The following is a 27183-nucleotide window of genomic DNA, read 5'->3' as shown; positions in this document are numbered from 1 at the left end:
CCCCCTGCCCATCCCCATGCACTACTGCCTTGGTGTGTACAGTCCATGCATAGAGAGACCATGGTTTGAGTAGAACATGTCAGAGTGCTTATGTCAGCCTTTCTTCACATAGAAAAAGGAGTCTACCCAGCTTTCAGCTGAAAAATCTTAATTGTATGACCCCCCCCCCCAACTCAACAACATTCGCATCACCGGAGTTCCGCAAAAGCCTATTTGTCCGGGGTTATTAGACATGTACCTTCCAGTCTTCTTCACTATCCCCTCAGCCTAAAGTAATAACACACTGGGTAACCACAAAGAGAGGAGCATTTTACTACTGTGCTGGTGCTCCTGACCCATGTAAGCTGTTGACTTCCAGGAAACCAACGGTGGGGATCCTTCTCTAATCAATAACAAGGTCAAGATATGAACCTAGACTTTTATTTCTGGTGGAATGGCCAAGTAGGTAAACTGAACGACTCTCCCAAGTGAAACCACTTTTAAAAAGGATAAAATTTGAGAAATACCTTTTTAAATGAGTTGGCCCTAGTGAAAGAATCCACAATGGCCAAAAATAAAGTAAAAGCGAGAACTGTGGCAGACAAGAAAGCCTCAAGCTAGCTCTTTCATTCGAACAGTTTCTGCTGAACTCTGATTTATTGAGTTTACACTCTGATGATTTCAGGTGTTAGAAGATTCAAGAGGAGATGAAACCTGGACTCACCAAAAAGTGGGGGAGGCCAAGAGGAGGCTCGCCACCTAAACTGAGACACCAAAGAACTACACCTTGATGGTAAAGGCAAGGAGACATAAACGGGCCAATCAGAAGCAGACATCAAGGAAATATGCATGTCTTGACATTGGTGCTTGAGAGAAGAGGGTAAAAATTTCCTTGAGAATTCGTAACCAAAAAATACCCTTTTGTAAGTCTATGATCTAATTCATAATAATTGAGAGTACAAAAAGAAGTTCTAGATTATTTCCAAGGTTGATGGTTCCAGGTTATCAATACCTGCAAGAAATAAATTGAAATCCACTCTGAAGAAAGTAAGGCTCCTTGGAAAAATGGCTGATTCTAGGGCCGGGGCAGGGATTATACAGGACGGGCCTGGAGCATCTTTTAGTCTCAGAAGGTAAGGAAGTGCTAAAAATCCCCAAATGATGGGGTCATATCAAAGGGACACAGGAACCAACCTGAAAGAATTCCCAATAGCCAAGGTTGGAACAATTTGAGCAACAATATAAGTAAGGTAATATTGGATTATAAACCCAATGTATAAAATAAATACCCATGAGTCCATATTTGTATTAATGAATGAATGAATAAATAAATGGGAAGTGGAGCATGGCTCCCCATTCCTTAAGTGTGAGCTGCACACAGTGATTTCCTTCCAAAGAATATGGTGTGGAAAGGAAGAGAAAAAGATTAACTTACAGCGGAGAAGCCTTACAAATACCACCTGAGCCAGGTGATCAAAGTTAACATCAACGGTGGTAACTCAGGTTGATAATACATCCCCTGATATGATGTGACGAGGACGGCATTTCATCTCTGTGGTCTTCCTCCTAGAGCCCCAGAGCCCCAGTCTAATCATTAGAAAAACATCAGACAAATTCCGGTTGAAGGATATTCAACAAAACATTTGATCAAAATTCTTGAAAACCATCAAGGTCATAAAAAAAAAAGGAGGGAAACTATAAGAAACTGTCAGCCAAGAGGAGCATAAGAGATGTCATGTGGTATCCAGGATGGGATCCTGGAACAGAGAAAGGTCACTAAGGATATACTAAGGAAATCTGAATAAAGTATGAACTTTAGTTGATAATAACGTATCCATATTGGCTCCTTGTGAGGAACGTCTCCTGCAAGGCTCTTCCCCACGACTTCTGCGTGGCTCACTCCTTTGCTGCTTCCACATCTCTACTCGAACATGAAGTCTTTCCTGACCACCCTATTTCAAGCAAAACCTTCTCACCGCTATTCACTATCCCTCTCCCCTGGTTAGTTTTTCTCCATCACCAATGAACTTGACACATAATTTAGAGAAACTTTGTAGTTTAAAGTCATAGACTATCAGGAACTTCACTATGTAACATTATATCAATAAGAATGAAACATTCCACTCTTGCCTAAGAATCTAAATCACTTCGACACAGGGAAGCATTCTTGATTCACAATCAATGCAGAGCTTCAGATAAGAGGCTTCTGGACTCAGTATTCCTTGTCTAACCTAACTCTGTAGAGTCCAAAGAAACAGGTCCTTGCGTTCACTTTGCAGTCTAGATCTGACAATGCTTTGAACCTAAATTCTACCCTCCCCCCATCCTATACTATCTCCATCTTTTCCTTTGTTTGTTTTGACACCTAATGATTCTTGGTGTATGGTTCCCTCATGGCAGTGGGTCAATGAACCTGATTCTGTCAGACTATAGGTCTCACAGGGAAGCTTCTAAGGTACTGGTACACAGCTATTCATTTATTATTTTTTAATTTGTACATATATATTTTGTGGCACTCACATTGAGGTTTTTTAAATTAATTTTTATTGGAGTATAGGTGATTTACAATGTTGTATTAGTTTTTGCTGTACAGCAAAGTGAATCAGTTATACATATACATATATCCACTCTTTTTTAGATTCTATTCCCATATAGGTCATTACAGAGTATTGAGTAGAGTTCCCTGTGCTATACAGTCGGTTCTCATTAGTTATCTATTTTATATATAGTATTGTGTATATGTCAATCCCAATCTCCTAATTTATCCCTCCCCCCCTTCCCCCTTGGTAACCATAAGTTTGTTTTCTACATCTGTGACTCTATTTCTGTTTTGTAAATAGGTTCTTTTGTACCATTTTTTTAGATTCCACATATAAGTGATATCATATGATATTTGTCTTTCTCTTTCTGACTTACTTCACTCAGTATGACAATCTCTATGTCCATTCACGTTGCTGCAAATGGCATTATTTCATTCTTTTTTATGGCTGAATAATATTCCATTGTATTATGTGTGTATGTATATATATTTATTTTACATAAACCACTCACATTGAGGTCTACCTGTTAAATAAATTATGTTATCTTCATTTACTAGGAGAAGTCAAGATTAGCATAATTATGTCTCTGAGGTAGATACTCAAATAGACCTTGACATATCAAAAACTTCTAATAATTTATATTTTGTTCTCAATTCATGGAATGTCTGACTTTCCCAAAGAGTGATGCCTCTTCCTTTGCTGATGCAGTCCGACTGTGAGTGGACGAATCAAACCATTCAGTTCAGCTGCAAGGAAGCCAACATCCTCAGATGAGTGGGTTCCCTCCTCCTAGAGCCAGTGATAGGCTCTGGAAAATTGGCCCCCACCACTGCATTACTATTCCATCATGTCCTTGCCAGACGTTCTGTCAGATTGATAGGGTGCCCATCCCTCTTTATGTCTCATATTCCTTTAGTAGTCATTACACCAACCTGTCTAGGGGCCCAGACATTCTGTACTCGTTAGACACAGACGTGTCTCAGAGATAAATTACGCACATTAGATTTTTTTTATGTGACTAGTTTATTGAATCACTGTGAATGATAGTGACAACACAGTAGGGCAATCTTTTCAATGAATCACTGATTTGCTGAACATCTGTTGACTTTTAGTGAGAATTCATCATTGAATGACATAGTGTAGTTTGTCTTCTTTCTTCATGTTTTCATTAGAACTTATTGACACATCTCAACTAGAGAATTCCAAGGATTTTTTTTTCTCCCACGAAATAAAAAGCTATTCTCCTTCAAGAAAGAATTAATAAATTTTACTATGTGTTTTAACATTTTGACTCTTTATGAAAACCTTCCGTGGGTCCCTGTTCCCTGGCTGGGATTCTTTAGAAATCCTATTTGGAAACACTATTTAGAAAGTGGTGTCACATATCTAAGTTCTTTTCAGCAGTAGCATGGTAATAACAATAATCTCTAACATTTGCTGTGTGTTTACTATGTGCCAGCTAATTTACATACCTGCATGGTCTCATTTTATCCTTACGACAACCCTGAAAATGTTGTATCCTTATCGGCTTCTGAGGGTGAGGAAATGTTGGCTGAGAGAGGCTGGGTGACCTGCTCAAGGGCACAAAGCTGAGTCAGGATATGGACCCAAGTGTGTCTGCCCCAAAGGCCTACATATCTTCCACTAAACTCAGGCTCCAGTATTGATGCTAAAGCTAATTAGCTGATAGCTAGACCTTTGGCTCGCTATGAAGAAACAGGACTCCATTTTTATTTTTCATTTTTGCCAGTCATTAGGACACTCTCAAGCATGAGGCATGCTAGGACTTCTGAAGTATGAGTCAGAGAGAACAGAGAGGAAACCAGGACCATGCTGGACGGAGGTGAACAAGCTGCCCTGGTGCAAGAAAGACGAACTTCTGTCCAGTGCTCGGTGTCAGACACACACGATGAAAGGAAGTCCAGACTCCAGCTGGAACTGGCAGAGATGAAGTGAAATCCCAAAGGGCCACGATGTGTAGTTAGCATCACAAGGCCTGCATCACGCGATGCTTTAAGTCAGAAGGGGGCACTGGGTTTCCAGGACTGCAGCTGGGGGCCATGGGAGGCTGAGGCCAGCCCCCAGGAGTGCCAACAAGAAACTGGAGAACTAGCAGGGAAAGTAAAGGATCCTGGTGCGGTGAAAGGACACGGCCAACAAGAAGCTCTCAGTGGGTACCCGGCTCCAACTGGTGAACTGATGCTTCTGCTCACTTCCGCTGGTCAGAACTGGCTTAGAAAGCAGGCAGGACTAATGTCACAGATGATAGACACCTGAGAACTGAGCTGGGAGGGTGGAGGAAGACCAGGAATCGGCCTTTGGAGGGATGGATGGGGTGATTGTTTTATTGTTTAACATCCTAGAGGAGTAAAGTTTTTGAAATAGTACATCAATAAAACATTTTAGAAGTCAGTGAAGGTGGCTTGAACCTCCTCCCTCCCACAGATTGAGAGAAGATTTCATCAATTCCAAAGTAAGCAATAGCTCTCCAAATTATTTTTAATGCACAGAAATGCCCATAACAGTGAAAGTCTCCACTGACTCCCTCAATTTCTCCCATCTCCACCTGCCACGCCCCCTGCAAAAATTCAGAAGTATTAATGAAAATACTTTCTCATTTTAATGTGATATAAGTTTTAAGTCTGGAAACAAAGATACAACTATTATTGTGTTGTAAATATTAACAATTCAAAAGGCCAACCCAAAGACCATCCGGAGGATGCCCCCTGAATGCTTGGATAATAACAATTATTGATTACTGCATCATGCTTGTGCTTTTACGTGTTCTTTCATTTAATAACCACATTTTAGGAACATTCTTTCATTTACCCACCACATCTCTACAGTGGTTTAATTACTGTTTCACATTTACAGATAAGGAAACCCATGTCCAGAGAGTTTGATTGACTTGCCCAAGGTGACACAACCAGAAAGATCAAGGCTGGGTCTAAATCCCAGTTCTCTGACTCTATAGTTTATGCCTTGCTTCTCTCCACCACATTGCACTACCTCCGCCCTTCAAGAAGAAACAGAGGCCAGGTTCTGTACCCACTGCAAGCCTACTTGGTCCAAGATGGACTTTTTTCGGAGGGGGTCCATCAGGAAAACAGTGATGAAGCCCTATGATGTCGTTAAGACATAAATATGATGTGTGAGCCATAGGGATTTTGGAGCCTCAGAAAGAAAGGAGCATCCTCGATTTCAATTGTGGACCATTCACTCTGTGATCACGCTTTTCTAGTCTGGTGTGTCGTTCCTTTTTAATCTCCAAATAACTCAAAATGTCACATGTCGTAAAAGCTGTGAAATTCTGAGCCTGCCATGGAAATACGACCCCTCACGCATGTCAAAAGAAATTGGTCAAATCCAGCAGAACTTCTTCCAAGGGAAGCTTTGCATTTTTCAGCCCATTGTTTTCACCTCTGTATCAACTACACTGAACATAACATTATAGGTTAAATGGTTACTTTTACACATATTCGTTAAAGAAGCACCATTTATCTATCTGTGCATAATTCTGGGTAAAATAAATTACTCTATCTAAGACTCTCTCTATTCAAGAGTCTCTTTCCATTATATGAGATAAACTGTGAAATCTGTCGTTTTTCCATGACCATACCATAAAAATCTATTGTCCTTCTCCATGGTTTCCACCTTTCCTTCTGACTTTATAGATAAGATGGACTTTTCCCAGAATATCAATGGAGTTAGATCAGTAGCACAATTAATAATTGCATACATTTGGCCAAGGAAAAAAGCTAGAATGGAGACATGAGGGTGTTTTCCCTCTAGTTAAGGCAGGTTGGCTGAGGCAGGTTGGCTGAGGATGAGGGGAAAAGATCATTGATTTACAAGATATACACTCAGATTCAACCTCAGATGTTTCCAGGAAATTCTAGAAGCCACTGGCAAATGAAAATGAAATGGTTCAGGGCACCAGCCTTTACGTCATATGAGAATGGTTTCTCCTCAATGCTACACTTAAGAGTACGACTACCGGGCTTCCCTGGTGGCGCAGTGGTTGAGTCCACCTGCCAATGCAGGGGATGTGGGTTCAATCCCTGGTCCGGGAGGATCCCACGTGCCGCGGAGCGGCTGGGCCCGTGCGCCACAATTGCTGAGCCTGTGCTCTGGAGCCAGCGAGCCACAACTACTGGGCCCACATGACACAACTACTGAAGCCCGCGCTCTGCGGCAGGAGAGGCCACCACAATGAGAAGCCCACTCACCGCAATGAAGACCCAATGCAGACAAAAATAAATAAATAAAATAAATAAATTTATTAAAAAAAAAAAAGATTACGACTACTACATCTCAGTTAGTTATGAAGATTTACTCACATGATGCTTTTGCCTTATCGGGGCAGTTGTGGCACAGATATGGCCCTGAGCCTGAAAAGAAAGCTCACAGTGCTCAATGATCAAAAGCTATTGATTTTGATATAAGAATTTAAATCTCTTTGTAAATATTGTGATAATGCTGAAGGTAAGTTGTCCTTTCTGCCATATCTTTTATTTACAAAGTATTTGAAACAATTAGAATCTTTATTCCCATCACCATGGGACATGAGCTGTTTACTTTCATTTACAGGAAAAGGAGATTTCCCTTAAATTCCACAGGGAAAGGAAAAAGGAGAGTCAGCAAGGTGAAGTGATTTCCAAAGTCAGAACTTGAGCTTGGATTAGGAACAGTTGTTTATCCATACAATCATTTGTCGACTGATACTCTCATTACTCTCTGTACCCAGGAGATCCTCAAAATTACATTAATCTCCAGAGTGGCGGAAACCTAACAGGGTCAATTGCTAGGTGCAAAATGGGACATTGTCTCACTCCCTCCTGACTCCACAAATAAGGAAGCTGTGGCCCAGACTGGAGGAAGAGTGTCCTCCCGGCAGCTTCTTTAGCCGGGAGGGCTCCGAGGTCTTCTCCGAACTAGAGGATTCTGAAGTTATTGCAAGGGTCCCAGGGTAACAGCTAGGAGGACTATATACCCCAGTTTCCTGGAAGATCTCAGTGTACGTCTGTTGAACTTGCATAGTCATTAATAGTACCTCCTCTCATTTTCAAAAGTGAATATTGGCAAAATATTTGGACAATATACTATATAGCCACCTTAGTCATGACAGAAACCCTAATTCTATCTGGGTTTACTCTATTAAGAGATTCAAATTCTCTAAACTGTTATAAGAAAGCAGTAAAACCAATCACTATAACTAAGAAAAAATATGAAATGCTCTGCTTCATGCATTCAACAAATATGTATAAGACATAGTACTTACTTAGCCTTATAGTGAATATGAAGATGTGTAACACTATGGTCCTTGCCGTTTTTATGAGTTAAGCAAAATTTATCCTAGCTTGTAAGGTCTCATTGTCTCATGTCTGTCCTTCCTGGCTAGCTGTTCCAAAGCCCAAACTCCTGTGAGTTTGGTTTTTATTATTAGAGTTTGGATTCTCCATATTTCTGCTCATGTGACCTGATCTCTGCTATTCCTATCTTGTTCTTGATATAGTGGGAATCCCCTAAGATGGACCCTAGTGATTCTGTCTCATGGTAGACAAATCATTGTGTAATCCTCTCCCCTTGAGTGCTGGTAGACTTACCAGCTCACTTCTAAAAAGATGGGCTTCCCTGGTGGCGCAGTGATTAAGAATCCACCTGCCAATGCAGGGGACACGGGTTGGAGCCCTGGTCCAGGAAGATCCCACGTGCCGCGGAGCAACTAAGCCCGTGCGTCACAACTACTGAGCCTGCGCTCTAGAGCCCGCGAGCCACAACTACTGAGTCCGCGTGCCTAGAGCCCGTGCTCCACAACAAGAGGAGCCACCGCAATGAGAAGCCCACGCACCACAACGAAGAGTAGCCCCCGCTCGCCGCAACTAGAGAAAGCCCGCACACAGCAACGAAGACCCAATGCAGCCAAAAATAATAAAATTTTCTTTAAAAAGTCTTAAAAAAAAAAAAAAAGAATGTGGCAGAAGTTACTGGATATCACCTGTGAGATTAGGTTGCAAAAAGACTGCTTCCATCTTGGGCACCCTCTCTTGCTCTCATTTGCTCATTCTGAGGAAACCAGCTGCTCTATGGAGAGGCTCATGAGGCAAAAAACTGAGGGAGGTCTTTGGCCAACAGCCAGCAAGAACCTAAGCCCTCACTCAGTGCAAGAGCCCATGAGAATCTAGCTGACACTTAGACTGCAGATTCTGGAGAGACCTAGAGGCAGAGACACCTAGCTAAGCTGCACAGATTCCTGACCCACAGAAATTATGAGACAGTAAATGTTCGTTGTTTTAAGATACTGAGTTTGGGGATAACTTTTTACCTAGCAACAGATAACTAATACACTTGACCTGTCTCATCCTATACCAAAGACCTAGGCTTCTCACTATGCCAGCACTGACCTTATTCTCACTCTTAGTAGAGGCTAGTAAACAGGCAGCCCCAGTTCTACTCTGTCCTTCAAAAAGACTGGAGATGACCAAGGAAACTTCCATTGCACAGCAGACTAGTGACCATAACCTTTCCCTGTTTCTTGCAGACCCAAGATTCTGGTGCCAGTCTCTGGGCTCAGTCCAGCCTCCAGGGCTACTGGAACCATGTAGCAAATGCCTGGACCATCTCTTAGGGTCCTTCTCTTTCCTGTTTTACTTTTATAAAAAACCAGATGTAAAGTTCATCTTCTATGTTCTTTTTAGCATTCCTGAGGCAGACTGATGGCTAATTATCTTGCAAGATCAGTTCACAGAGTTTCAAATTCAATTCCCAGCAGGTTTTTAATCCTTTTTCATGAAGGTGAATAAACAGTCGCGACATTTGTATATTTCTGTGGTACTATGGTAAATACAAAACCAAGTGTGTTAGAAAGGTGCCATTGTTTCCATTCAGGAGTTAACGTTCTTTTTAAAAAATAAGTAAATGAGCCCAAGGGCATATATAACAAGGAGAAAACAGTGAACAGCAAAGAGACAGCACCTCCAGAAGAGCACAGCTAGAAGGTGTATGTAGGTGTGCAAATTTTAGTGTTGGTGGGTTTCACACGAAAGACTAGACTGACTTCTACAAGGAACATTACATCTTGTCCTCCTATGAGAACAATTCTCCAAGCACGTAAAAGTGCTTCTGCATCCATTAACGCTTCATTCTGAAAAGCCTGACTATGACAGAGGGAAAAGCTGAAATCTCATCTCACCCTGAACTCATCCTACTTGTTAAAGATCAGAAAACAAAGATTTCTCTTCAGGAGAGCGCAAGGAGTACAGCTTTTATACTCTCAGGTAAGAGCAGAATTACACAGAGGCAGAGTAAGATTTCCTTTGGGGAAATGAATGTCTTTTTCCTAACAGTCATAAACAATTCTAAATACTCTGGCAGGTTGCATATCTCATGCAAGGCCCAGACACAGAGCCACTGTGAGCCACCAACAAGAGCAGGAAGACTCAAAAGTGGTATAAAGCAGAATTCCCCTCCCTTTGCACTGTATCCCCTTGGGATAACTAAGGAAGCTCTGTCCTCAACAAAAAACTGCAGTCATCATGTGATCTTTATCAGACACAATGTGCTTGTGTTTTGAGAACAGGAAGGGTGACCTGGTCAGCTGCATAACACTCAGCTTGATTTCTTCTAGAATTCACATCCAGTGGGCAGGGCAAAGCTGAGACAGCACCATTAGGATGTGTGTCCATTTCCAAAATAGATACAGATGAGCCCCTCATCACAGTGTTTTCCAAGATCTGAGACTGGAAAGAGGCAATGGCAGACAGAATCTGAGCCTCAGAATGTTTCAAAGTTCCACCCTTAGGAAAATGAGAAAAGAAGCCAACTTGGGACCTCCATCCTCTGAGAGCGCATCACTGGTCTCAGAGATTTAGGTTTAGAACTCTGTGTCTGCAAAGGTCAGCAGGGCTAACACAGATGGCCTCTGGCCTTCCTTTAATGGGTTCTCTTCCCCCTGACTGAGGACTGCTGTTCCTTGTAGGTCATTCCTTACCTCTGTGTCCTTGATTTGCCCGGCTCAAACACATCCCCCACCCCACACCATACATACACAGACCCCAAAGCCTGTCCCAGATCCTTTTTCCTTTCCATTCAAACCCAATCAATATAAAACGTGCCCTCCACATAGCTAGTGACACAAAAGCTTCAGTGTACCAGCCCTCACTTATCATTTATACCAGGTACTGTGAAGAATCTGAGTCACTACTTCCAATTCCCAACCACCCAATTATGTAGCAATTTTTATCCAATTAATCTCTAAATAGTCTTTTGAGACAGGAAGGAGCAGTGACTCAGATCAACCAAATACCTTAAATCCATCTTTTTCATGTAGCCCTTTGCACACCGAAGCCAAAGGCAGCCGTGGCTCCATGAGCCCGCTATTGCTATCAGTTGACACTTCCAAGTTCAGCCTTAAAGAGGATGAATACAAATCGGGCACAACTCAAACTCTGACTCAGCTCCTGAAATGCCAGTTAGAAGGATTCAAACAAAGGCCACATCCCCAAAATAAACAGTACTGCAACCTTTTAGAAAAACAAATTGGCTGCATATCTTTATGGGCTGGGTTTTATCCCTTCTAGAATTCATACATCAAAGTCCTAACCCCCAAGCCTCAGCATGTGACTATGTTTGGAGATAGGGTCTTTGTACAGGTCATTAGGGTGGGCCCTAATCAATATGACTGGTGTCCTTCTGAGAAGAGGAAATCCGGACACAGGCATTGTACAGAGGGAAGATGATATAAAGACACAGGGAGAAGGCACACCTACAAGCCAAGGAGAGAGGCCAAGAACAGAGCCTTTCCTCACAGCCCTCAGAAGGAACCAACCCTGGAGACACCTTGATTTCAGACTTCTGGCCTCCAAATCTGTGAGAGAATAAATTTGTTTAAAGCACCCAGTCTGTGGTACTTCGTAATGGCAGCCCTAGCAAACTAACACAATATCCATTTCCACATTAGGAATCAGCATGGTTCCCTGGGTAGAAGTATGTCTTGGGGATCAGATAAAGCTTGGTTGGAGTTACAACACCACCACTGCCTCACTTTGTGAACCGGGGCAAGGTGCTTCACTTTTTGAGACAAGTTTCTTCATCTTTGAAATGAGGATAATAATGCCGAGCTCACTGAGCTGTTGTGAGGATTAGAGAAGACGATGCACACAGAATGCTGAGCACGTGCTAAGTGCTCAGCAACAGTGACTCAGCGTTGATGGCTGCACGAGTCCTTGACCTTGACAGACCATGAATATAAACAGCAATGACATTAAGAAAATAATCTCTCTGGATGCTGGAAATGTCAGTCTTTGTAGTTTATAAGCAGTTCAACATCAAGGGAACATGAGTCATCATGAGTTGAAGGTGTCTTGGATGAATTATGAATAGTTCTGTTGACAGCCTCATAAGTTAAATATGATACTTTCAGGAATAAATTGATGCAATGGATTCAATAAATTTTTACAACTTTTCCAAGAGATGTTGAAAACTGAGAGATAGCCTTTAATTGCAAAACTATTTAGGTCCTAAAGCCCTAGCACCTAATCCAGCCATTGTGCCTTATTAGATTGTGGTTTACAGTTTACTGGATGAAATAAGATTTCTCTTTAGCTTCCTCTACCAAAAATAGAGAATTCTCTTGCCCATTAGAGGATAAGTTCTTGCCCACAACTTTTTCTTTGCCTTATGGATTTTCTGATGCTGCCTTCTTTTTACACTTTACCCAGTGCAGTCCAGCAAACAAGATAATCAAAAGACATGGAGTAAATGTTGTTAAAGGAAAAGGAAATGTCAAGACACAAACTTTCTTCAAGTGAAATCATCCGTGGTAAATGGTCCAGTGTCCTAGTGTTCATCCCCTTATCTTGGATTGCTCCATTATTTCTAGCAAGAGGACAGGACCAGGCCTAGTACAGTATGAAATCACTCCAGTATTTCCGGGTTAAGGTTGTATTAGCTGGTTGGTGCAAACCCCCCCATTCTTCTGGTCCCTGGAGGAAGATGGTTCTTCTTCTCTCTTTTTGTCCCTTCACTCTCTCATTCATTCACCAAAATCTGTGATTACTTCTTTAGTCAGGGAGGGCTAGGATCTGCTGTCAAAAGAAACAACTCCAAAATCTTTGTGTTTTAACACAACCGAAGTTTATTTCTCCCCCTGCAAAGTCAAAGTATATCTCTAGGGCAACTGCCCACCACGTGGCAACTGAGACATCCAGGTTGCCTCTACCAACATAACACAAGGCTTCCTCAGTTGCCACGGCAAAGGAAAAACCTATCAGGGGGTGGCTTGCACTGACAGTTCAATGCTTTGACCCCAAAATGGCACATGTAACTATTGCTTGCAGCCCATTGGTTAGAACTAATTATGTGCTCTCCCAACTGCAAGAGGAGCTGGGAAACGTAGTGGAGCACGTGGATATTTGGTGAGCATTACTGTCTCTACTACAGTCTCCTACTAGATTCTAGACCTGCATTGTAATATGGTATCCAGTATGCTATCTAATATGATAGCCACTAGGCACATATGGCCACTGGGTACTTTGTACTATAGCTGATTCAAATTGAGATGTGCTCTAAGTATAAAATACAGACTAGATTTCAAAGACTTAGTATGATAAAAAATACAAAGCATCTCATTTATAATTTTATATTGATTATATGCTAAAATGGTAGTATTTTTATATATTGGATTAAATATACTATATTATTAAAATGTATTTCACATGTTTATTTTCACTTTTTTAGTGTGGCACTAGAAAAATTTAAATTACAGATGTGGATCTCATTATATTTCTATTGCACAGCACCGTTCTAGACTCTATTCCAAGCTCTGGGGATGGAGAAATTTAAACATGGCACTGCCTCTGCTTTCAGGGTGCTCTGCAAACCCCAGGCCTTGAGTGGTACTTAACCCTTCTAATCCTCTGCTTTCTCATCTGTAAAACCTGGATCCTAACTGTTTTCCCTTCAAAGGGCTGCAGTGAGGACTAAATGAGTTCATGCATATGAAACACCATGATGGGCTCCTAGTGAGCATTCATAATTCTGAGTCATTTTTTTCTGTTGCAATTCTTACCTCTGGACAAAACAAAATACTAAAACCCTCTTCTCCTTTTTCCCATTTTATACTATTCTAGTGGTTCTGCCCTTACTCCTGTCAAGTAGCAAGAAAACTATCCTACCCACTTTTAAATGTATGGAAGAGGCATAGAGCTAAGAACACATGGGGCAAGCCTAGTCTGCCCCACTGGGATGGGAATTTGGACCAAGCCACATGACCAAGAAGTTGACAAAAGTGTAGAAAGAGAGATTCTGGCTAAAGGAATACAAAGAGTAATTTGGAGAACATTGCCATATGTCATATTTTAATCAATCGCTTTGAATTTTGGTAGTCTTAAAGATAATACTGTTATAAGCTTAGTAAAGTCTGAATGAAAAACACAGGATTTCAGCCAACCAAGAAGAAGACAACTGCTTGGAGGAGGGAGTGTATGTGTTGGCATGGGGGTGGGGCTGTAATTAAAGATAAGGGTCAGATGGAGACACATGGGTAAGCTGGAATAAATATAATTTGGAAGCTTCCAAGCCAGCATACTTTAAATATTTGTTCACCACTTACCTGGAGGACAGAATGGGCACCAACATTGGGAGAGCAGGAGAATAGGGGCTGTAGTAGGTGGCTCTCCAGTTAGCAAAACAGTTATCCTTACAGCTAACCTAAGCCACCTCTTTTAAAGAAAGATTATATTGATACAGCCACTATGAAGAACAGTATGGAGTTTCCTCAAAAAACTAAAAATAGAACTACCATATGACCAGCAATCCCACTCTCTGGGCATATACCCAGAGAAAACCATAATTCGAAAAGATACATGCACCCCAGTGTTCATTGCAGCACTATTTACAATAGCCAGGACATGGAAGCAACCTAAATGTCCACAACAGAGGAACGGGTAAAGAAGATGTGGTACATATATACAATGGAATATTACTCAGCCATAAGAAGGAAATTGTGCCATTCGCAGAGACGTGGATGGAACTAGAGACTGTCATACAAAGTTAAGTAAGTCAGAAAGAGAAAAACAAATATCACGTATTAACACATATATATGGAATCTAGAAGAATGGTACAGATGAAACTATTTGCAAAGCAGAAATAGAAACACAGACGTAGAGAACAAATGTATGGACACCAAGGGGGGAAAGGGGGGTGGGATGACTTGGGAGATTGGGATTGACATATATACACCACTACGTATAAAATAGATAACTACTGAGAACCTCCTGTATAGCACAGCGAACTCTACTCGGTGCTCCATGGTGCCCTAAATGGGGAGGATATCCAGAAGGGAGGGGACGCATGTATACATATGGATGATTCACTTTGCCGTACAGCAGGAACCAACACAACATTGTAAAGCAACTATACTCCAATAAAACTTTAAAAATTAAAAAAAAAAAGAAAGTTTATAGCCTACTTTTGTGACTAAAGTATGCCCTTTCGGGGTCTCAATCTTACCTCCATAAGAGTATCAAATTTCCTGGGGGAAGTTCTCATAAGGAACAATTTCTAAATCTTATCACCTTTCCCATGAGGCTTTAGAACCCCATATGCTGCCTGTCTTCTCTCTTAATCCAAGGAGACTGGGTCCCAGGTCAAAGAGCAGGCTTGATGGAAGTAAATCCATTGCACAATGCACAATAAATGAACTTTAACTGGGGAGGTAGACTGTAGTAAAAAGAACTCTCAGAACTCACCTGGGATGTTGTTAGATAAAGTCTGACCAAAGTCCCCTCAAGGCCTTTTCAACCCTTGGATGATGAGGAGAAGAAAGGATACAAAGACGGTTACCCTCTAAGAAGATGGAGGTAGGGATGTGATAGAAAAGAGAGAACCATTCCAACGGGTTGATCTGGCCTGGCAGCTGCTTGCCTGGCAACCCCACAGTGGTGCTGATGCCACAGAGAGACTAAGTTGAAAAGCTTCTAGCAGTGGGGTGGTACAGGGAGTTGTGTTGAACACAGCTCTCAGACTGTGAGTTCTATGGCCTGAACTGTGCCTCCCAAAGTTCATATGTTGAAGCCCTATCCCCCAGTGTGACAGTACTGAGATAGGGCCTACAAGCAGGTAATTAATGTACAATGAGGTCATAAGGGTGGGGTCCTGATCGATAGGATTAGTGTCCTTATAAGAAACACCAGGTGGTGCAGTGGTTGAGAATCTGCCTGCCAATGCAGGGGACACGGGTTAGAGCCCTGGTCTGGGAAGATCCCACATGCCGCGGAGCAACTAGGCCCGTGAGCCACCATTACTGAGCCTGCGAGTCTGGAGCCTGTGCTCCGGAACAAGAGAGGCCTGCGCACCGCGATGAAGAGTGTCCCCCGCTTGCCACAACTAGAGAAAGCCCTCGCACAGAAATGAAGACACAACACAGCCAAAAATAAATACATAAATAAATAAATTTTTTTTAAAAATGTATATCAGAAACTAAACTGTTCCCCCTTTCTAGATCTCCACTCCCGCTTTAAAAAAAAAAAAAAAAAGAAAAGAAAGAAAGAAACACCAGGAGCTCATGCTCTTTCCCTCCCTCTCCCTGCCATGTGAAGACACAGAGAGAAGAAGGCCATAGGCAAACCAGAAAGTGAGCCCTCACCAGACACCAAATCTGCCAGCACCTTGATCTTCAACTTCCTAGTTTCCAGGACTGTGAGAAATAAATGTTTGCTGTTTAAGCCATTCAGTCTATGGAATTTTGTTAAGGTAGCCCAAGCAGCCTAAGACAGAGTGTAAGGATTTTATTTAAAATAAGAGGTATAATTCTCCCTGTAGAAAGTAAGGGGAAAGATTCCCCTCCCTTCTATTTTCATTTACTTTAGAACCCCTAAAGCTGTAATTTCTTCTCTCTTTGAAACGTAGATAAATCCTTTTGAGAACTAGGTAGGTCTTTTGTCAGCTTTACAACCCAGAAATGCCTTTCTCAAAGACTGGGACCCATCTCTTTAAAATGTAAATGTCAAGACAGACAGCGCCCAGATCTCCCATTTTCTGTGAGCACCTGGCTCCAAGCTGTAGGAGGGATCTCATAAAGGGATGAGAAGTTTGTTTTCCCTCTATATAAGGCCAATTAGCTAACACAGATAGTCACCCCAATTACTGGATAAAGTTAGTGACAAATGGTGCTGTCAAGTCCTCTTACTTGAGAACTAGTTACTGTTTATCTTGAGAACGTGTCTGTAATGAGTTGTATCTGCTTGGCTATATAAAAGGTGAGATTACTTTCTGCTTTGCAATCTCTAAGCGGGTTGCCTGTGATGTGCATCACTTGCTGGTTTAATGCTTATTCAATAATAAAACTGGTTTCTTTCTCTACTACCTTTGTGGAGACAATTTCTGGGCTGGAGGAAGATTCTGTTCTTAATTCTATTTCCCCAATAGAGTTCAGTTCTCGGCACCCTCTCTGCAGCCTGAAAGACAACAGGCCGTGTAAGATGGAAGGACTCCAGGGAGGGTATAGGACTAGCAAATCCATTGTTAGGACTGAGCTCTGGAGATGTTTTCCATCTTCTGATTTCTCCTCTGGGCTGGCGAACCCTAGAGAAACACAAGCATTTGGTGACTACTCACTCAAAGAGTATGCAGCCACACGCTTGCCTGTACCCAAGATGATAAGAATGGTGTGTTGCTGCATTTGTGTGACCTCTGAGTCACTCAAATACCAGGTCTCAGGTTGGACCCTGGTTTCCCTCCTCCAGGGCTGTGAGTCTTAGAGATTAGCATCAGAATCACCTGAGGAATTTTTCAATCTGCAAATGTCCACTTCCCACCCCAGACCCACCAAATCAGAAACTCTGGGGATGGGGCCAGGCAATCTGGGTTTAACAAGCTCTCCAGGTTATTACACTGTTAATTAGAGCTTGAGAACCACTGCCTTAGAGCAACAGTTTAAATCTGAGGAGCTTTCAAAAGACTGATGTCTGGGTCTCACCCCCAGTGATTCTGATTTAATGGGCTTGGAGTCAACCTGCTTAAAAATTCACATGATTTTTTAAAACTACCCAGACATTTTTAATATGCAACCCAGGTTGAGAACCTCTGTCTCAGAAAGTCTACATAAATGGACTCCTCATGCATGAACCCCCTGAAATTTTGTGTAAAATTGGGTATATGTGCATATGTGTACTTTTCTGGAAGAGGATCCATATGTAACTTTCATCAAATTCCCAAAACGGGTCTGTTACCCAAAGTGTTGAATAATACGAAACAGTGCATTTTCTCTTGTTTACTTAGTAATGGGGAGACTTCATGAAGAAAGTGGTTCAAAATTTAATGAGTGCCAGAGGTGCTAATTTAATATTAATTAACCTTTTACAACCAATAACAATATGGTTTCATATATCTTAGAGCAGGGAAGGGAAAAGTGAAGATAGCTGTTACTTCATACTGGTCTCTATCATTGTCATCATTAGAATTTATTCAACATCCTAGAGAAAAGGCTACCATATGTTAGGGAAGTTAATAAAAGTAGTCTTCTTCAGGCTTCAGAGGCAATAATAGGCCTTTGACTGAACAGAGACCCTGAAAAGAGTTACATGCCAAAGTGCTAACCAGCAGAAGTCACGAAATTAGGTCTTGAGAACCAACAGATAAGGAAGGGAGTAAGTCCAGCAAGTCTTGAGAACCAGCAAAGGGAATAAGTCTCAAAGCTTCCTAGGCCCTGGGAATCTGGCCAGTTCCCGGCGATCAGCGAACACTCTGAGACTTATGATTAGAAATAAAAACATTTAACATAATAGCCAGAGCTGCACATTTGCACGTAAGCTGGTGATTATCAGCTTGCGGCTTGGCGATAAAAGCAGGATTCCTTGGGATGACACTTTGAAGTCTCACCCGTGGGGTGGGCGCACTGCCCGGAACCTTCCCAACTGGGACTCCAGATTGCTGTCCCAGGGATCTCCCAACATTGCTTGAATCTGGATGAAGTTCTCCCAAATTGCTGAGGTATGCGCTTCTATCTCTTTATATATATTGCTTGTTCTCCCAACCTGGTGATGCACATTCTCCCAGGTTGATGATGTTCCTCGTTCTCTCAATTTGGTGATAAATGTTCTCTCAAACTAGTAACATACTTGGCAATGTAAATGCTCCCAAATTGATGACGTATGTACATATATATCTATTGCTTCTCATACTGTAACCTACTACTAATATAATAAATTTCCTTATTTCTTGCTTATTGAAGTGAGGAGTGGTTATTTTGCCAGTGAATCCTCTGAACCTGAAACTGAAAGTAAGTCTTTGAGCAGAACATAAATCTTTTGGCAAAACACCATACTGTGTATTTGTTTATCTCATCTGACCCCTGGCAACCCTATGAGCTGTGACAGGGCAGGTAATACGATCCTACGTATACATGAGAAATTGAGTGACTTGCTCAAGGTCACACAAGTTGTAGCAAAACAAGAACTTAAAGAAAGATATTTGTCAGTGTTTGGTCTCAACTATGAGAGACTGAATATAAAATGGATGATGAGCAGACCATGTATAAAGATAGAACTCTGACCCACAACCTGCAGCAGCTTGTGAGGAAGCCAACCCCCCATCTACAATCAACAGCCCAGGAAGCCAGCCTGCTGTCAGTCAGACTTACAAAAGCCAGGCTGCCATCTCTAGTGACAATCCAGGAAGCTAAACAATAACTTCTGCAACCATCTGCCCCAAATGGCCAGGACTTAATAACTGACAGCTTTCCTGATTGTTGACCTCACTTCCAACTTAGGGCCAACCAGAGAAAGCCAAATATGCACCCTAACCAATCACATAGGAGCCCCGCTCCTTAGCCCACCTCCAGCTTCCCAGGCCAACAGCCTACAATCAGGGCGCACCTGGAGCCTTCCCTTTTCTCTTCTGTGAAGCCCTCCTACTCCCCTGCCTGCCTTTGAATCTCTGCCAAACACAAGTGACGGTGGCTGACTCTCTTGCTGTAACAAGCTCTGAATAGCCTTTGCTGTTCTCATTGGCTTGTTCTTCATTTATTTGCACAACTATCAACCCAAGCTTGCCCTTCATAGTTTCAAAAACAAAGAATATCACTAAGAGCTAAACACTTCACACTTTCACACTGATACATGAAGAAGAAGATGATACTTTTTCAAGTTAGCCCAGACTTTTCCCAAAGAACTTTCTAAACACTCTACCAGTGTGTGGGTCAATACAGCAGCTGGATCCACGGAATAGATCCTAATCCCAAAGTGATTCCCAGAGTAAGGATCTAAATCAGATGTGAAATGAATGTCCTAGATGCCACCTCCTTCCCCCCTTCCCCTGGGGCCTTATCAATCTGACCTTCACCTTTGGACTTCACTCTAGGGTAATAGTTATTTCTTAACTATGTATAAGTTTGTTGTTGTTGTTTTTGTTGTGGTGGTGGTTGTTTTTACTTTTTTCAAAGCATTCCTTTTTTAATTTTTTTATTGTAATATAGCCAATTGACAATATTATGTTAGTTTCAGGTATATAACATAGCGATTCAGTATTTTTATAAATTACACTCCCGAAGCATTCTTTGTTATCATTCCTCTTATTGATGTGAAGTGTGTGGGGCAGAGAAATGAGAGGAAACTGATCCAAAAAGAGGTTGCATAGCTTCCTCAAGGTCACATGACCAGGGCCTAGGCCTTCCAACAAGGTTCTCTGGTTCTTTCCTGAAAACACGCAGAGCCATCCAAGGCAGAAACACGGGACACTGCTGTCTTCACATTGCCAGCCTACATCTTGCTCATGGGGCCCTCCTGCTCCCAAGGAAAGGCATCCTCTTCCCTCATTACCTGCTCACCTTGTCCCCAGGGAGCCTGGAATAAGTTTCTTTCACAACCTCTTAATGACACAGTGGGGTTGGGGAAGAACATTGCTGAGTCATTTCCAGCCAAAGGAAGGTGTTATTTATAGCAGTCTGCACAAACCAACTGTGGTATTAGCTGAAATGCCTTCCTTCTGGCACAAGATAAGTACCAGGCTAATTGTCACCTGTACCCTTTAAAACAGCTCACTAAGCATATATAGGCTGCTAATTGCCTCCTTCAACTTTTCCCATCTCTCTTCGCTGGACATAATCGGGTTCCTTAGCCTCTCCCAAATGGGTTGCATTTCATACAACCTCAGAGGTTTCTTCTTCCAATATAGTTTAAGTCAATATGGTGCATTCTTGGCAAAGGATGACTATGGGGGAAAACAGAAATCTGCAGTATTCCCATCAATGTACGGTCTGTATATGTTTACTTTATAACTGTCATTTGACCCTCCTCCCTGCGTTTCTACCTTTCAGCCTTTCACACTGCTTCCTTTCCCTTGCACATTATCCTCCACTGTGATCCCAGGTATTTCATCTTTCCCACGTACCAAATGGAAGTTGACTCCAGGGAGGCGGGACTCATTTATTGTTCTTGAGCTTCACATCAAAGTGTCTAGTTGAGATTTATGTGCCAGAGCACAGGTTAAAATGAGAAACAAGATAGATGTTCCTTGACATTGACTGAGTTCTAATTACACACTGTCTTGCATTTTACCCAGAGAGATCATAAACCAAGTTACTACCATATCTTCCCTTTATATTACAGCCCTATTAGTCATCACTGAGTCAGTGCCGAAAGAATTTGGTTGAATCAATGTCTTTATTATATAGTACACCCAGTTCCCAGTATTTGGAAAATAACCCTGTGTGATTTTTCTAAGGTTCTCACACATTCCCATTTTCTTTCTTTGCTTGTTCTTAGATCTGCAGCAGTAAATAATAAGTTTAAATTTTCTCTTTCTCCAACTGACTCATTTCATCTAGCATAATACCCTAAAGCTCCATCCATGTTGTCACAAATGGCAAGATTTCATCTTTTTTATGGCTGAGTAGTATTCCATTGTATATACCACATTTTATTTATCTATTTACCCCTTGATGGGCACTTAGGTTGTTTCCATATCTCGGCTATTATAAGTAATGCTGTGATGAACATAGGGCCAGATAATTAAAAACTTTTTTTTCTAATTAAAAAATAAATAAATTTTCTCTCACATTTAACTCTTACTAATAAGAAATATTATCAAAAGTCTTATGTTTGAAATTTGGAGTAGACATATATACGTATATAAAACTTTACTTGAGATTTCAAACATAGCTAAATGCTTGAAATTTCCATTACTACACTTGTACACAAATATTACAAACTTAAAGAGTATGAAAATTAAAAGAGGAAATGATCATTGAAGTGATATTTTACCTTGGCCATGGGACAGATTAATGTTTGAGGTCTTTAAATGTTAAGATAAAGTGTTTAAAGGAGATAACATGAAATCTGTAGGACACCACATACGGAATGATATTATTTGCTCTGTAATGGAGCTTATTGATGCATGGAAAAATACTTTCACTCTTTACTTTTCACTCTCTTTCTGAAATTTTACAAATGGGTGTAGTTATATTCCAAAAAAACTTTCTTTACAAAAACAGGCAGCAGGCTGGATTTGGCCCAGGGGCTATAATTTATCAACCCTTGGTCTAAACCAATACTGTAGCCACTAACCACATGTGGCTATTTACATTTAAATTAATAAAATTTAAAACTCCTTTCCCTGGTTGCACATGCCACATTTCAAGTGCCCAATGACCACATGCAGCCAGTGGCTGCCATATTGGACAGCACAGATATAGAACATGTCCATCATCACAGAATAAACTCATCTCCCAAGATATTCAAACTACATTAGAATTCTTTCGATAAGAGTGAAAAAAAGCATTTTATTCCCTAAGATACTAAATCCGAGTCATTTTTTACACTTTCTCAATATGAATGATTTAGAATAGTGTCAAGTCATGTGAAAGCTTCATATTCTGCACAAAATTGCCATGGTGTGATTTTAAGCAACATTTTAATTTTCACCAGAGACAAGGTGTTAAAAAGCATGTTGGGGGCTTCCCTGGTGGCGCAGTGGTTGAGAATCTGCCTGCCAATGCAGGGGACACGGGTTTGAGCCCTGGTCTGGGAAGATCCCACATGCCGCGGAGCAACTAGGCCTGTGAGCCACAACTACTGAGCCTGTGCGTCTGGAGCCTGTGCTCCACAACAAGAGAGGCCGCGACAGTGAGAGGCCCACGCACCGCAATGAAGAGTGGCCCCCGCTCACCGCAACTAGAGAAAGCCCTTGCACAGAAACGAAGACCCAACACAGCCATAAATAAATTAATTAATTAATTTTTTTTAAAAAAGCATGTTGGAATTTTATTTAGAAAATTTAAGAACGGAAAACCAAAACTATCTATACAATAAAGATTATAGAGTTGGCCTTCTGAGGAAACTGAAGTTTGAAATACAGTAATTTTTTAAAAAACCAAAAATCTGACATCATCATGTCTAGGAAATGTTTCATTTAAAACTACCATCTGGTTCCAAAAGCATTTGAAAGGAACTTTGTCCAAGTTTTACTTCCTAGCACTTCTACCCAAGAGCTTGTTCTGGTTTCCTTAGGAATCAAGGATGGAAGCAAGATGGAACAGGGCCAACTCCTTTTTAAAACTGTGAGTCGTAAGAGGCTCCAGCTGATGACAAGGAAGCTTGCAAAGCTACACAGGACACAAAGAATAAGGGGAAGGACTTTAAGAGAAAATAGCATCATAGCATTTCCTGTGCATGAGCTGACATTTTTCCCGTGCATTTCTTGGTGAGTTAGGTGGACATACTTCTTATTGCCCACCTGTAATTCCCTTTATAGAGGGAGAATTCACATTCCAGCAAAAACAGAAATTCAGAACCAATGGCTTGAGAGCAGCTCAAGTTCATCCACTCCCCTAGCAGCCAAATGAAGTTAGTCTCCTCAGCAGCCCATTTGAACAGGGGTACATAGGCAGGCGGCCACAGCAGCAGCAATCAGCATTTGTGCTCAAAAAAAGCATGACTGCCAACTACAGAAGGGAGGATCAATTGTGGGGAGCAAGGCAGTTTGTTTTTCACTTTGAAGCCCACACCATGTCAAGAAACCAGTGAGAAATGTGTTCAGTTAACCCTGGCACAGGTAGGGCGGGGGGCAATAGTCTCCTTCCAAACTGCATAATTTTATAATTAAAGATCGGGGTGGCCAAAATAAATAGAATGACATTAATCAAGGCTTAAAAATACCAGTGTACAAATCAGTCTCTTCCCTTTCAAAGAAACTTAGACAGCTTCCAAAGGGCATCACCTTGTGCAAATGACATCCTGTATCCTAACTGTTTAACTAGCTCAGGTATCAAAAGGCTGTTCTGGCTCCGCGGGGAATCCCAACACCACAAACAACAAGCCGGGAAACGGCAACAGCTACCTCTGCGTGATTACGGTCATAGAACAAGCCAGGAAACGGCGACAGCTGCCTCTGCGTGATTACGGTCGCATTCCCTACGACAGTCATCATTCCCAGTCCTTCATCAAGCCCTCTTTTTCTCCGACTCATTTTCCCTTTATAAACATGGCCAAAGTGTGAGTGTCCTCGTGGGAATTTTCTGGGATTTGATGCGGTTTCCGGAGACATGCTTTGAAGATGAAGGCAGTGAATTTCACATGAACAAGCAAAAGTGAGTTGTGGTTCCCTAAAGCTGTGCTTCTCAAACTTTAAAGGGATGCACATCACCTGGGAACCCTGTTAAAATTCTGATTCTGGAGGCTTGGGTGAGGCCTGAGGTTCGGTATTTCTAACTGTCTCCTAGGTGACGGTGATACAGCTGGTCCACTGAGGACACTTGGGCAGCAAAGCTAAGTAGCACATTAATTTTCCATGATCAAAGAATGATCTTTAGGTGTGGGATTAATAGAGGGTATTACTCTTTAAATGCAGAATTGGAAAATGCTAGAGTGAGATGGGACCTAAGAGTTATCTAAGATAAACTTTTTTTTTTTTTTGGCCATGCCATGTGGCTTGCAGGATCTTAGTTTCCTGACCAAGGATCGAACCTGTGCCCCCTGCAATAGAAGCACGGAGTCTTAACCATTGGACCACCAAGGAATAGCCAAACTCTTCATTTTTAAAGGATGTTAAGGTACTCACCCAGAGTCTCACCATAGAGTAATGGGAGACGCTGAGTCTGGCTTCCTTTTAACAGACACGATAGCACGGATCCCAAGCGCTGCACAGCAGGACGAGTGTGTGCTGTGACAGAGGGGAGTGGAGGGGGGCCGAGAAGGGAGAGGAGAAGGGGAGAGCATCTTATTCCTCACCCATCTGCATAAATGAGTTAGATAAAAAAGAGCCTGGTCCACAGCTTTAAGAACCATTGAAAACAGTTCTCAGGCTAGCTAGGTTCCCATAAAATTAATCAACCCTCAAAGATTGTATCATTTCTACCACACTTTTCCTTGTAAGCAATACTATCACATTGTGAAAAAGCAGGAAAGGTGATGTGGATCCCATGCTCACTGTCTAGTAAAAGTCTCATTTCGCTCCACTAAAGAGGAAAGAAACCGACTTGCACTAACACCTACTCTGTACCTAACACACTGCTAGTTTCTTTATGTATGGGTATCCCATTTAATTCTTGCAACAAATCTGTAAAATGGATAGAATTATCCCTGTTTTTTAGATGAGAAAAGTGAATTTGAAAATGACTAAGTACCAAGTCCGTGGTAAAACAGCTAGTAAGCAGCTTAGCTAAGATTCAAATTCATGGCCGCCTTCCCCAAACCCTGAGCTATATTTTTGTTTTCAAGCCTAAAATCATATCAGGCCCATAGCTTAAGTCAACCTATAATTAGCCTCCAAATTTATACAGGCCTACCTCGGAGATACTGCAGGTTTGGTTCCAGACAGCTGCAATAAAATAAATAGTGCAATAAAGCAAATTACACGAATATTTTGGTTTCCCAGTGCATATAAAAGTTATGTTTACACTATACTGTAGTCTATTAAATGCACAATAGCATTATGTCTTAAAAAAAAGTACATACCTTAACTAAAAAATACTTTATTGCTAAAAAATGTTAGTCATAATCTGAGACTTCAGTGAGTCATAGTAGTAACATCAAAAATCACTGATCACAGATCACCAAAACAAATATAATAATGAAAACGTTTGAAAAATTGCAGGAAATTACCAAAATGTGACAGAGTAACACAAAGTGAGCAAATGCTGTTGGAAAAATGGTGCCAATAGACTTGCTTGACACAGGGTTGCCAAAAACCTTCAATTTGTAGAAAACATAGCATCTTCAAAGTGCAATAAAATAAAGTTTAATAAAATGAGGTATGCCTGTATATGTTCCATTCTAAAAAGCTAGAGTTATTTCTAAAAGAAACTTCCTGTCCCACACTTCATCAGCTGTTGGACCTAGGCTTTTAATAACAAGTAACCCAATTTCATCTTTCCAACTCTCCAGCCCATGAAAGTTCCCTACACACTTGAGTGCTTAAATACCTTTTTGTAATGGGCAATAAGAACTTTAAGCTCACCAAGAACCACCATCAAAACTGATGAATAAATCAATTTCTAGAGTCCACTCAATCATGATAGGTGGGTGTAAAAGGACAAGAGAACAGGAAGCATTGCATGTCTGAAAATGCAAGGCCCTCAATGAGAAAAGCATTCAACAGTATGAATGATTTCCAAGAGACAGTGTCTGGTAATAACAATGGTGACTATGCATTAGCTTGTATCATCTGAGAGCTTAAATAGATCATTCTGATTAAAGTCTATCCACAGATGAAAAGTTATCTCCTACCTGGCCCTTTAAAACATTCTCCAGTAGAAGTGTAACCGAGCAGAACCCTATGAGGCCTTCCCAGAATAGACCCCCACCGCCTGCCTTTTGTCTGTAGAAAAACTTTAATCAAAGAATAAATTTAATCGGAGAAGTGAGAAAATGCAGAGAGAAAGGAAAACTGTCAAGCAAGACAAAATAATGATACTTTAGCCATTAAACAAAATCAGGGACTTTTAGTCCTTCCTCAAGGACTATAGATAATATTCTGAGCCATGGCCTTTGAGCTGTTTTGCAGATACTGAAACCCCCAGCAGGTGGAACAAGTTAACTGTATGCTGCCGACAAGCATGTAGACCACAGACCAGTTGGAACCAGAAGGTTGATGATGCTGACTCCCAATTACCTCACCACCAACCAATCAGAAGAATGTCCATGAGCTGATCACGCCCTGCTCCTTGAACACTATAAGACTTGTCACTACCCCCTCCATGGCAGGACACAGTTTTGAGGGCATTAGCCCGCTGTGGCCCCCTTTGCCTGGCAAAACAATAAAGCTATTCTTTTCTACTTCACCAAAAACTCTGCCTCGGCATTTCTATTTGGCACCGGTGAACAGAAGCACAGAGAAATAGGGAGAATTGAGGCTCATAGGGGGACTGGGTCAGCTTCCTCCAGGCAGGAAGGGTAATAGCCCATCAGTGAAATCAGGATTCTAAGCCTCAGGTGGGGTCTCTGAAGGACCAGAGGAGCAGAGGAGGAGGTCATCCATTAACTAACTTTTTTTTTCCTTTAGGATCTTCAGTACATAGATTTTAATTAATCATACCTCTGTGTTGAGGGCATATTATAATAGTTATTTCGTGTAGGAAATAACTTGTTTTTTCCTGTTTGATCCCCAACCCTCATTCCTATTTTTCTCCCCCGACAGGCTTCCAATGTGATTTGTTTGATATGCATCTTT

The 27183-nt window shown here is 41.5% G+C and overlaps 1 long non-coding RNA gene across 3 annotated transcripts in view; it reads right to left on the bottom strand.

The window, feature by feature from the left end:
* The window catches only part of LOC309616029, a 114595-nt gene extending 90779 nt beyond the window's left edge, over positions 1 to 23816 (bottom strand). For all 3 annotated transcript variants that reach the window (XR_014237215.1, XR_014237216.1, XR_014237217.1), the window contains exon 1: positions 10825 to 23816. This is a non-coding gene — a long non-coding RNA (uncharacterized lncRNA). The remainder of the gene's footprint in view (positions 1 to 10824) is intronic.
* Between the last annotated feature and the right edge of the window lie 3367 nt (positions 23817 to 27183).

This window comes from Balaenoptera borealis, assembly GCF_965194805.1.
Source record: "Balaenoptera borealis genome assembly, chromosome: 18".
Taxonomy (NCBI): domain Eukaryota; kingdom Metazoa; phylum Chordata; class Mammalia; order Artiodactyla; family Balaenopteridae; genus Balaenoptera; species Balaenoptera borealis.
Note: the sequence above shows the minus strand (reverse complement) of the source record. Positions and strands in the feature narration are given on the sequence as shown.